The sequence below is a fragment of the Eulemur rufifrons genome, chromosome 30 (assembly GCF_041146395.1).
Source record: "Eulemur rufifrons isolate Redbay chromosome 30, OSU_ERuf_1, whole genome shotgun sequence".
Taxonomy (NCBI): Eukaryota; Metazoa; Chordata; class Mammalia; order Primates; family Lemuridae; genus Eulemur; species Eulemur rufifrons.
The window spans coordinates 39,817,560-39,830,585 of record NC_091012.1 but is presented as its reverse complement, the minus strand read 5'-3'; the positions used below and the strand labels follow the sequence as shown (position 1 = coordinate 39,830,585).

The 13,026-nt window shown below is 42.0% G+C and overlaps 1 protein-coding gene and 1 pseudogene across 4 annotated transcripts in view; one reads left to right on the top strand and one right to left on the bottom strand.

Moving 5' to 3' along the window:
* The window catches only part of GPC3 (glypican 3), a 411,323-nt gene that overhangs the window by 113,800 nt on the left and 284,497 nt on the right, over nt 1–13,026 (bottom strand). The gene's annotated exons all lie outside the window — the stretch shown is intronic.
* LOC138378700 (small ribosomal subunit protein uS14-like) lies at nt 12,354–12,527 on the top strand (annotated as a pseudogene).

Sequence of the window (13,026 nt, the reverse complement as noted above, 5' to 3'; positions counted from 1 at the left end):
ATATGCATTACTCTCACATACTCTATATATGTTCAAATATGTACAGAAAAATCTTAGATGGATACATAAGAAAATGGAAATAGCAGTTACTTCTCATGAGTGAGACTAGGGAGATGCTGGGGGAGTCTTACTTTTATTTTTTATATCCTTCTATACCTTTTATATTTTTTACTATGAACATTTTTAATCTTTATTATAGTTTAATATTAAATGAATGAAATCTTATATAGCAGTTAATTTTTAAAAATTTTTCAAGCTTTCTTGAGATAGAATTGATGAATAAAAGTTGAATATATTTACCCCATGTCCAATGTCATGTTTTGATGGATGAATACATTGTGAAATGATTACCCCAAATCAGCTAATTAACCTATCCATCACCTCACATAGTTGTTTTTTTTTTTTGTGATGAGAACATTTAATATCTACCCTCTTACTCAATCTCAAGTGTATGAAGGAGTTCAGGAAATTTCACCCCAAAATATAACTCCTTGGTATTTTGAATTAAGGCCCTTAGAGATTAACAGGCCCTTGGAAAAGAATTGACTTCCCTTCCCTTCCGCTCCCAGTTATCTCACTATATTGCAAGAAAGAAGATCAAGAATGCAACCAGACCTGGTCCAAATCATTTTAAACATAATACTTGTCTCTCAGGTTAATTTAATTTGTTAAGAGAATCATTTACAAGTGACTCTGCTTCCCCACCCATTCATCCTCCCTAGCAACCATTTATTGCTCCTAAACAGAATGACCTATACTACTCATCTCCCTCTCCCCTCTAAAAAGCGTGTATAAAAATATCTGGATCCCAATGGGATATTGAGTAATCACTCCGTAATTCTCCCCACACATATGCTAAATAAACCTATTAATTGGCCTTAATTGTGAGTTGATCTTTGGGAGGGGGGAGTTTCCCCTCACCCCCACATGTACAATACAGTATTGTTAGGGGTAGTCACCATGCTGTACTTCAGATCCCCAGGCAGTTAATTTTTTTAAAGGCAAAAGAGAAAACAAACCAAAAGAAAAATAAAAAGTGGGGCTAACTCAGATGCACATCTCAGGGCCTCTGGGAAATCCTTCTTGTTAATAATAATTATGCTGGCCATCACTAGTGTCCTGGCTTAAAGGTGCTTTCTCACGACAGAAAACATTTGGGCCAATATTCACATGTCACCCTTGAGTTCCTTCAAAACTCAGGTAGTTAGCATCGGGTCACCAACCTGATTTTGTTAGGTTAAACACAGCCCATGTTTTCTACTCTTCAATGAGGTAACTCCAACCTGCCTATTTCAAAAAGACAGTAATCGGTGAGGATGTGAATATGAATGTACATTATTATTATTCAAGGTCTTGCTACCTTTCCCTGCATACGCCTGAGGTCCCCTCCTGATTCATCCTGATCTCACTGCTCTTGTGTTTAAATGCATTGTGGGCACTGCCCTGAGTTGCTAATGCTCTTTTTATATACATTCCATTTGCTAGCCCAGGTAGTCTGTGAGGCCTTTGAAGGCAGAGGCTTGGTCAGTTTTGCATCAACCAAAACACCTCATGGTACTTAGCTGTCAGTTATTGAAGGCTTTCTCTGTGTCAGATACTGTTCTAAGCACTGAAGAAAAAGAAAAGATGCATTATCTCACTTAATCCTCCTAACAACCCTATCCACAGACCTTTTTGCACATGAGGAAACTGAGGCACAGAGACGTTAAGTCACTTGCCTAAGGTCACAAAGCCAGTCTGTAGCAGAGCTGGAGTTTGAACCTTAAGTGTCCATTTCCAGATGCCTGAGTTCTTAACCACTATGCTGGTATTGCTTCCTTTGAGATAATTGATGTCAACTAAACATTTCACATTTCCTCACCACACCGCTCCATTGATCCATTGTGTGGGACAACACATGACCTACTTATAATAGTCTACAAGGCTCCTGATAGAGTCTGCAGCAACAGCTCTCCTGACCTACTCAGCAGATTCCTGGGCTTGCCCTTTGAAAGCCCTTGGGGAGATCCCTGTGTGTGGAGTTTCTTCTCTCAAACAGAGATTTGAAAATATGGCTATTCAGTGAAATATTTGTGTTCTTTGGAGATATGGTGTTAAAGTTAGAGAAATAAACAATACAAACACCAATGATGATTGGAAGATTTCAAATCTCTAAGGAGAATAGGAAACAATTGCAGGATAATGTTGTGCTTAATGCCTCCCAGCCTTTGTCACTTTGGCTATGGCAAAGCAACATATGTGATGAGCCCCTGGGGAATTTCATGTAACATTCATGCTCTGAGCTTCAAGCCCAGAGGGAATCAATCCTCAATCCGTTAGGGGTATCTCTGTAGTTTTGCAGCTTCACGTTAATTAATTAATTTAGCATTTCATTTCCTCAGGCTAGCTCTGTGCCACTGGTGCGCATCGTTCATGACAGGCCTTGAATGAGGATGAGCCACAGGCCACAATTCTTCTCATCTCCAGACTGCCCAGAGGGTGTCAGTAATGGGGACACTGTTGGCCGGGGGGATTTTAACGATGGGTTAGCTACTTAGTAATACTCATCTGTAATTAAATTAATTGTCTTCCTCTTTGGAGTACTGCTTTTTTCCTGAAGTTTTGACATGGTTCTGGCAATGAATACTGGCAAGTGGAGGAGAAAAAATAAATTGAGAGAAGGTCCTACCTCCAAAATCTAATGTTTTCTTAACTGGACATGTTATGGATGATGCTTGAAGTGTCACCTTACATGTGGTGTCTTCTTCCCTATCCAGTTTTCATATCTGTTTAGCATGAAAATAACTGCCATAATACTAAGAAAATCCTGTTTGTGACATGAGAAGGGAGACATGCTTCTGTTCAGGCAGATTGGTTAGGGATTGGGGGGTGGGGAGGAAGGGGGAAAACCTGTGCAAAGGGCCATACAGAGAAAAGGAACCTAATTAAAACAGGACATCTGGGCATGCTTGTCTTGGGACAGTTGAAGCAAAGAGGGGACTTGTAGAAGCGGAATAGAGTCCAACAAGCATAAAATGGGCAAATTTTTCTTCCCATTTCTGTTCTGGCTGAGACAGCAATGGTGTAGTGGAAGGAAATCAAATTTCAAATGTAGAACATTCTAAATGGAAGCACCCTTGGAAATCACGTGATCCAATCCACTCATTATGTAGATGAAGAAACTGATACCCAGAGAAGGACTTTTCTAACAGTACATATTGTTAGTATCCCAAGTCGCACATTTAGAAGAAATTCCTTAATGATTTTTAACACTGCTAGTACTGACTTAGGACAGGGAGCTGCTATAAAATTCACTTTCTTTCTTCCCATACCCATTAGAATGGTGGCAAGTGTCTGAGAGCAAATCTCAGAAAGACTAGCTCCCAACAAAAAATATTTGATTTCACAGAAGTCTAATTTGCTGCCCAGCTACAGATGTTTAAAAATAAGTTTCAGATGTCACATTCTAAGAGCGCCACCTTATGGAAAGACTGCAGTATTGCATGTACTCTCTGATTTATCAGATTGTTTCCTTGGAAAGCACTCTGGCTACAATAAGTACTATGGAACAACGGGATAATTTAAAGAGCATAAATAAGCTGTAAAAACAAACCAGAACACACAGTAGAGAAAAACGTCTTATTAAGAGGCCCAAGAAAACGTCTTTTTTTCCTGAGATGCAGTCCTAATTTACATAAATGCACAAAAAAATAAAGCAAAGGTGAAAACAGCTGAGATTTGTAAATGTGCTTAATAAAGACAAAGATGGTGGCAATTAACTTCTTACTCAGTTATGCACATATTCAAATAAAATGTTTTTCATAATTGTCTGCAATAGCAGTACCACTTCAGAGCAAATGTTAGCCAGGAGAGTGTTAGAAACATGTATCTACCACACTCCAAGAAGTACCTGCATTCTCAAACAAAAGCCTTTCAGGGATTACAAATGGATTTCAGTAGAAAGGAATCAAAAGCTAGGGAAGAAACCAGAGGGGATGTAAACCCATTTATAGCTTATTTAGTGACCATTAGCTATATAAGGGAATAACTGCATTAGAATCCATTTTTAGTGTAGTTTCAAACCTCACTGTGAAAAGGGACTAAAATCAAGAAGTCACTTAAACCCAAAGAAGCAAAGAATACTTTCTACATGGCGAGGAAAGAGTGAGAAACTGATATCACCCGCCACAGGGAGAAGAGTGTGTGGCTACAGGGCGCAGTCCCCCAAGTAGAGAGGGGAAGGGAGAGAGAAAATGCCTGAGATGAGCTCCCCTGAATGTTAGTCTGAAGGAGCAAGCTCTGCAGAGGAGGCTGGAGGTAAGGGGAGAGAAAAATAAATAAGAAGAGCAAAAGTGATTCTTGTGAGAATTGCAGGACATGCAGAGCCCAATGTGTGGGCAAGGTGGTGAGAACTGACCAGGGCAGTGAGGACACTAGGCCAGGGAAGCGCAGCTGGCAAAGGACTCTCCGATGGCTGTCCCTGAGGGGAATGTACAAATGAGAAGACTCTGTGTTTAATTCTTACAAAAACAGAGAAATAAAAATATGCAATTCAAAGCTCAATAATGGGAGGGTGTAACATAGCAAGGACTGTGATAGGGATTTATTATTCAATCACCCCAAACTCACTTCACATGTCCTTCTAGCCCAGAGAACTATGACCAGACGTTTTCTTGTCCCACTGGAGTTAAACCAAAAGGAAATGATCTTTACCTGTTTTTAACGCAGTTTATATTTAAGTTAGATTTTAACTCAGGAAAATATCACAGTTAGAAAGGACCTTTGAAGTCATTTAGCCCAAGGTTCTCCTCTTACAGAGGAGTGAACTGGGGTCCAGAGAGGCTGAGAAATAGCCACTCAATTTGTTACTGGCATCATTGCTAATGGGACACAAATGGAGCTGTAACTATCCCCAAATAGAACAGCCAAGAACAAGGAGGTGGGGAACCGGTCACATACTTCACCAACACATTAGGGCATGGGATGAAAATAACTGATGTTCAAACTAATGATCAATAATTATTTTTAAGAGGTTGAATTCAATTTGGCAGTCTTGGTTTACTGAGGCAGCAAGTACATAACACATTTTAGAAAGGCTGAGTCATGTGGTGAGAAGAACCTTGGAGTCAGAGACATAGGTTCAAAAGTTGGTTCCACCACCTACTCTGTCACTTTTGATAAATAATTAAACATTGCTCAGCTTGAGTTTCCTCGTCTGTAAAATGGAAATAATGCCACCTGCATTGTTTTGAGGATTATTTGATATAATGAATGTTAATAAATTGAGATAACATAGGCAACATGCTGAGAACAGTGCCAGGCACATAGAAAATTCTGTAAGAGGGCTGTTATTATTATGTGAAAGTAATGAACACAGTGCCCAACATAGAATAGGTGTTCAATAAATGATATTTGAAAAGAATTTCCTGAGAAAGAATAAATAAACCTTGCAATGAATAGTTAAGGGAAGCTTCAAATCCCCTCATCCCGACATTGAGAGAACTCAGGCAACAGAAGAGTCTACGTTGTCTTCAGTATGGTCCTAGGTAAACCATGGGTTGAGGCATGAGTCAGAATGGTCTAGGATCAGGGAAAATGAGCAAGAGAAAAGAGCACTGGAACTTTCTTTGCCATTACGATTGAGCAATGATGTGTGAGTCGCTGGCCCTGAGCATTTAGGCTTAACTAAAAGGAACTTTTTAGCAGAGATGGTCTTACAAAGCTCCTAGGGGACAGGGCATCTGAGGGGGAAATATTCAGTCCGGACTTCAAATGGTTCAAAATTAATTTTAGTCTACAGAAGAACAAATCATTCACCTGTGGCCCAGGGCAGCGCACCAAATTTCCCAAGTGACCAACTTTGGGTGTCAAAAGCCTGTTCCACTGCCTCCTCCTCCCGTAGTTCATATTCCTTCCCTGGGTGATAGAAAATATTCTGCTTCCACTTTGCATAACTGTCACAAGTAATGAATTAGATGGCTCTTGAAAACACCCACATGCTTTTTCAAACCTTTCTCTTCGGAATGCTGCTTTGTTTGTCTCAGGTCCCTGCAGGGCCCACAACAAACATTCATGCTCTAATGCAGAGATCTTCAAAATGGAGAAAAGGACTCTCAAAGCCCATCCAAACGATCACACTTCACTGACTCCAGACAAGTTTGGGAGAGAGGCAAGTCTGAAATAGGGAAAAGTGGGACTTGTGGATTTTTTTTCTTGTGTTGCATTTCAAGTATATGGAGTAACACACAAAAGAAAGGCTCCTCAGTGTTGCTTTGGATGTTCTGCTGAACTTTAGTTCATGAACTGCCGAAGATCACGAGCAAAGGGACAAACTGTTTTCATGCAAATGGGTACTTCTGAAACACGTTAAAAGGAAGCTAAACATTCCTGCCACTGTTCTGCTGTCAGCTCCTCTGGTCTTAGCCGCAGTCACTTGCTGGCCTCAAAACCTTCAACCTGCAGGATTAGGCCAACCCAGATCCTGAGCCGGTAGTGCCACAGCAGGAAGGTGTTAGCTGACTCATCTGTCAGGCCTCAGGCTCTGGAATTAGTCTTGCTCCTCAGAGCCAGTATTTCGTGTTTTTTCAGTGAGCCCCAGGTATTCAGGCATGACTTCTTCTTGCCAGCTATGTTTTCCTAAGATATATGACCTGAATTCTGTCCTAGTGCCCTTGTTTGTATTAATCTCTGGGTCCACTGCCTTACCTAGTGCCTAGCAAACAGTAGGCAGTCAATAAATGTTTATTGAACTGATCTGAGATGGAAGGCCTCACCCAAAGTTCAGTTTATGTGGTGGGGACTCTAACCTACTCTACCTAGCCCTTGTCAATCTGTTCCCCCTGGGGCCTTTCTCCTACACCTGCAGCTTCCAACAGGGAATCTGCCTTACACTGGACTTTTAGACTGGGCCTTTCGAGGTAAATCTGTCATTGTGTCCACCTACCAGATCATACCAGTGGCTACCTAGAGAATGGCAGAGTTCCTTCCCTAAATCCCACTAAATGGCATTGTCTACTCAACACTTACCTATTAAGCATCTATACATCCCTGTGCTCAGCCACTGAACCCTGGCAGTTAAAGGTCTTAAATTTTCCAATGTTCTGGTGCACTAATTCCAGTTTGGACTTCATGTACCAGATTCTAGTTTTGGGTTTGGCAAAACTAGTCTTTAGGAAATGAAACATTCAACTGGTGACTGTGTTGGATTCTCACTGCAAACCTGCGATTGAGAGTGTGCAGCTCTATTGCCTCATGGCCCGTCTACAGACACACCAGGCTACATCACAACATCCCTAGGGCTGGCAGAGAGGGCTGGTGTGGCTGGTGGGAGGGAGAAGAAACTAGCAAGAATAAGGTAACTAAGTGTTAGACTTGTCCAAGAATACTGAGAGGTCTTGTCTACAGAGAGTGGAACTGCTACTTTTGTTGTCGTCTCTTAAAATCATTTCCGGAGTCCCAGAACCAAGGCTGCAGCCAGAACCTTGAAGTAGCAGAAAGAAACACACTCAGCAGGTCTTTGCCTGGTGGATCAGGCAGAGACATGAGCACAGGGGAAAGAGCCTACCACCACCAGTGTCTGCATATCAGAAGAGCTCTGCCCTCAGCAGGCCCAAGCCTGGTCCTGACACTCTTGAGTTGCCAGCAATAACGTAAAACGAAAGAATAACGAAAGGGAGGAAAGGTGAACTGAAGTGTAAACTAACCCCACTCCAACTGCCCTGGTAACTGCAGGTGCTCTCAGCTGCTCGACTCTTTGCACCTGCTCTCCGGTGGGAACAAGTGGCCTATTGTGTGTGGCTGTACGCTTGGAGGTGCTAAGCAAACAAGAAATGACTCTCCTGATCATAAAGTAGATGGGATTCCAGGAAAACTTCGCTAAGTCAAATAAAAGCTATTGTAAAGCACTTGGTAAAATATAAACTGCTACATAAATACTTAATAAAAGCTCACAGCGACGCACACAAGGACAACTAGGTCAAAAATTACCCAAGCTCTCTAGCCTGGAGGGTCTTGGAAAGAGTGAAAATTGTCTTCCTCCCTCTGGTTTTCTCAGCCACTTTGTATTCCTTTGCTCTTACCTGCCCTTCAGCCCTTGGCACTCCTCTGGATGTCTCTCTCCTGTCACTGAGATATCTCTGTGGTTAGAGGGCTTCTGATTTTCATTCTGGGAAGTTGTATCAAATATTATTTGGAGCAACAGATGTTGAATTCCATTTCTTTTGCTCAGAAACCCCACTGGAGTTATGTGGTGCTATGGGGGAGACATTGGCTTTAAGATTTAATCATGGGAATCTCATCCCAAACTCTCCAACATCAGAAACTGAAAACAACCCTGACAACATCTCAAACAGGCAAACCATCTGCTCCCCTGTAGCTCGGAAGATACCTGAAAGAGTAAAATGAAGAGCTCACTGCTGTCCTCATGAGAATGATTATACCCCAGGGCTCCTTTTGAATCACTTTCACTTTGGTCTATTTGGAAAAGCAACAGGGAAAGTACTGGAAATTCAAAGTCATTAAGGTGGCTTTATAGCATTCCTCCCTCTTTCAGACTCCCTCCCCAAATATCCTTGTCATAGGATCTCATAGCTTGTTAGAGATGGAAAGAGCTTTAAGCAGTCATTTTGTCAAATTATTCATTTTATAAGTAATAGAAAAGGCTGAAGTGCACTGACTTGCCCAAGGTCACACAACAAGTTCACGGTAGAGCTAGGATCCAGTCTGGACTCTCAGCCTAGGGCTAAAGGGGTCTCTTTTTGCATGGGCTGGAAAGCTTCACAGGAAATGCATAGGCAATGGCTTTACTATAAGAGGCACGTGTGTAGAGGAGATTGAATGGAGGGCTAACCTTGGAGGCAGGTGAAGGTCATCCTCTAGCAAGGGGCTGGAGAAGCTCTAAGGGGAAGAGCTCTTTCTTCCAGGGGATGCCACCTTACAGCCTTGAGAGGACATGAGAGCAGAGAAGCATGGCAAGAAAGAGGGGTGGGAAAGGGACTGCTACTCTTGTGGGCCTGGACCAGGCAGGGACCAAGGAAAGGACAGGATATAGCAGCCCAGGCCAGAAAAAAAATGACAGAACACTCACTCCAGGTCTGATGGACTAAAGATTAAAGCAAGCAGAGGACAGGATTTCTGCCAAGAATAGGAAGAAGACAGGAGGGCTCTGAACCCTGAAGGAATGAAGCCAGGCATTTGACAGGCAGGACAGTGCAGTGGTTAAGGGCATGGACTGGATGAGTTTGAATCCCATCTCCCTCACTTACTAGTGATGTGACCTTTGGTAATTTACTTTATCTCATCAGTAGAATCAGTAAAATGTGGGCAGTAATACTGTCCACCTCAAAAGGCTGTTGTAAGAATTAACTTAGTCAATGTACATAAACTGCCTAGCACAGTGCCTGGCACGTGGTAAGCACCATGGAAGGGTTAGATATTATTATCATTAGTCACCTCTACTGTTTCAGTCCTGCTTTCCGAAGTTTCACTGTACCCATAGACAGCATTCGGGGGACAAAGGAAAGACAGCAGTGATCAGATTGCCTCAGGGAGGAAAACGTAAGAAGAAATAAAAAGCGAAGGCAGATGAACCAACAGAATGGGTGAGCTGCAGTTCCCCCAGCTTTCCTCTATCCCTCCAATTTCAAGCCCCCACAACTGCATGTTTCCCCCATATTTAGTAGCGGACAGAGTCAAAGGTGCCAGTAGGTAACCAACCATCCCGGTTTGCCTGGGACTGAGGGGTTTCCTGGGAGTCAGGACTTTCTATGCTAGAATTGGAAAGTCCCAGTCAAACTGGAACAAGTTGATCACTGTAGGGGCCAGAGGGTGTTTGCTGTTCAAGATTATTATTTGTTAAAGCCAGAGGGCAGAGCGCTGCCGGTAGATGCTATCCACTGGGGTTTAGAAAAGCTGGGCTATCCAGAAGCTATGTATAGGGATTTTTAATGGGACTTTCCTCATGTCTATGAAGGAAAAAAAAAAACCAGTTTCTTAAATAAACAGTTTTCACCAGGGTAATGATAGCCAGTTGGAGGAAGATGGTCTTTAGCATGGTAGTCACACAGCAATAGCCTCATTATCAATGATTCTTATCTGATTACTTCGATTCTCTGATACATCCTGTCCTTCTCCAAGTTCAGTACTCAGCATTGTTATTACGTATGTTTGAAAATAATAAAACTGCATTTACTTTAAGATGGTCTGTCATTCAGACTTTTCTTTAATTTAAACTGATGCTACTGATCTCTCAAAGTATTTCCTACTTCGGGGCCAATTAGTTTATTCAGCACCATGGGCTGACTTATTTAAAAATAGAATTTGTGGGGATAGGTGGATTTGCTTAAGGGAAAAAAATTAAAAGTAATATTTCTGGAGAGATGCATAGAGAGAATTACTCAGGAAGCTGCTAAAGGTTCTGTGTTTGTAAAGAGAGTCTAGAAAGGCTGTCAATCACCCAGTGTATAGTTCCATTTATTCAGGGTAGAACGCTCCCCCCCAACATCTGATCTACTCTTCCACATTAATGTCTAGTAAGTAAAGGATGCTTTAATTTTCAAAGATATTTCATATACATTTTCTTATTAAAGGCTCACAACAACCCTTTGAGGTAGGCAGGGGAGTCATTAATTTCAGCATTTCACAGGAGGAGAAAACAAAACACAAAGAGTTTAAGTAACCTGACCAAAGACACACAGTGACATCGTGGGGAAGCTAGGTCTAGTATTCAGGTCTGTTACCCACAAGTATGTTTGTTGGTTCATCCACTGAATTCAATAAACATGTATGGAGAGTCTACTCTATGCCAGATACAATTAAGCAATGAGGACGTATGGATGGAAGACACAGTACTTGTCTTTAAGGAGCTAGTATAAGATCAGAGACAGACCTGCAAGAGCTCTTAATGCAGGGTAACCGGGGACATGCTAGAGGGAAGTCTAGATGCCAGGGAGCCTTAATGCAGATGAGGGTGTGGGACAGGAGGATTCAAGGTCCTCAGAAGCAATGACATTGAGTTAAGAATAAGTAAAGGTAAGCCAGCCCAACAGCTCTTTTTCTAGCTCCTTCTAGAATGGTCCTTGTCTTAATCCTTCCTGATGGTATTTGGAAATTAGCTCTTCAGCATGAGTTCTTATGTAGTGGAACCCGCTACATGTCCCTCCAGCCCCAAACTGCTGTATCCCTACCTTAGGTGGGAACATCTTACTCTGGCTCCTGCTCAACAGAGACTCATCCCAGCTCTGGACCTCAAGCTGTTCCCAGAAGCAAGGAGAAAGATGACAAAATGGGCCAATAAGTGGCTCAAACCAAGGAATATTTCATTTGGGTGGTTTTTAAGAACCATATGACCATGTGGATCACTAAGACATGAGGGGCCAAAAAGTAGGAAGCTCCTATGACACTGGAAATACGAATTAAATTTCGTTTCTCAGGGAAATGAAACTACACTATAATGGGGACAAACCCAAGGATCAAAGCCATACTCACATAAAAGAATAAAACTCATTGGCTTGAGAAATTGGGGAATAATGACTGATTTTAATGATCGCTCTCCTTTTCTACAAAGGTTAACCCAAGGATGATAGAAAGGACTTTAGAGGATTGAGCAACTAGACTTGACCTTCAACTAGACTTATCCTGGTTTTGAATGTAATTTAGGAAGATTATATGAGTTAATCACTATAAAAAAGTCCTAGGCAGAATGGTTTAAAATGTCTTCACTATGAAATAAGATGCTGAAGATAAGAATGCAGCAGCCCGGTGTATACACTTAGACACAATAGCTCTCACTTGGCCCGGGTGGATCCAAGTGCCCACCATTTGCACCAACCAGCACCAAGGATAGGGATTTTGACGTTTTTGCAGAAGGGAGAGGAGGTAAGATGAACATGAGAGTGGGTGGGTAAGGCTGTTCCTAAAGAGTTAAGAAATGGATCACTGAAGTGAGCTAAAATCAGGCCTAGCTCCCTCTGTCTTCCAGTAAAGATCTGCAAGGGCTATTTTCATAGGCTTCTTGAATAACAGCAATAATAGCTATAATAGCTACCATTTTTGAGGACACTATACTCTGCATTTCACAATCTTTCTGAATCTCCTTAACAATCTGTTAAGGGAGAAATTATTACCTCCATTTTTACAAATGGGGAAACCGAGGCTCAGAGAGGAGAAAGAGTTAATATGTAATGGAGCAGGCATTCCAATTCAGGTTTGTTGATTCCAAAGTTCTATGCTTAAAGACTCAACTATGCCACCTTATGGATGCCACGTAACTTTAAAATTTGTCTCTGACATTCTGGGTAAACTGTGTCCCCAAAATTTGAAGAGCACATGTGTGCACTAGCTCTTTCCTTTTGTCTCACTGCAGTCCCGAAAGCAAGATGGGTCACCCGCAGCTCTGTTGGAGCCATCTACAAAAATTCGGCCAGAGTTCTTGCTCTTGTTGCATCTGCTCAAACCAGCAAGGTCTGATCTAAAAATACGGCCTCAATATGTGCCACGACCAGTGTTTCCATCAGTACTCGAATGATACAGGTTTCATTAAGTTGGACTAAACAATCTTCCTTGAATGGATTATCCAAGACATCTACCCAATGAAAGAAACCATGCTAGCTCTTTGTACATAAAACAAGATTTTTTAAAAAGTTAGACTCTGTGTGCTTTTTGTTAACCCCCAATTGTTTGGCTATATTTCTATCAGTAAAAATCATCAGAGAAACTGAAACAGTATTTTGTACTTGCTTAAGTACAGGATGAAAGGGTAACAAAACCAGGAGACCTGAATTTCTTTCAAAGGAACCACCAAGAGCTTGTGCCCTGGGGGAAGAACTAGGCCAGCAGCAGCACACCAGTAGTACCTGCCAGCCATTTCCTGTGGCCTTCAGAGGAGAAAAACCACCACCACAACCCAACAATCATAACAGCCAGAAGGGGTCTAAGAGCAGGGCCTCTAGCAGGAGGCTCCCAAGAAAGAGGCTTCCCTAACATACCTCCCCCTGTCCTTTGCACTCCAGAGGCCATTTCCTTTGATGCTCAGTGACTAACTACCAGAAA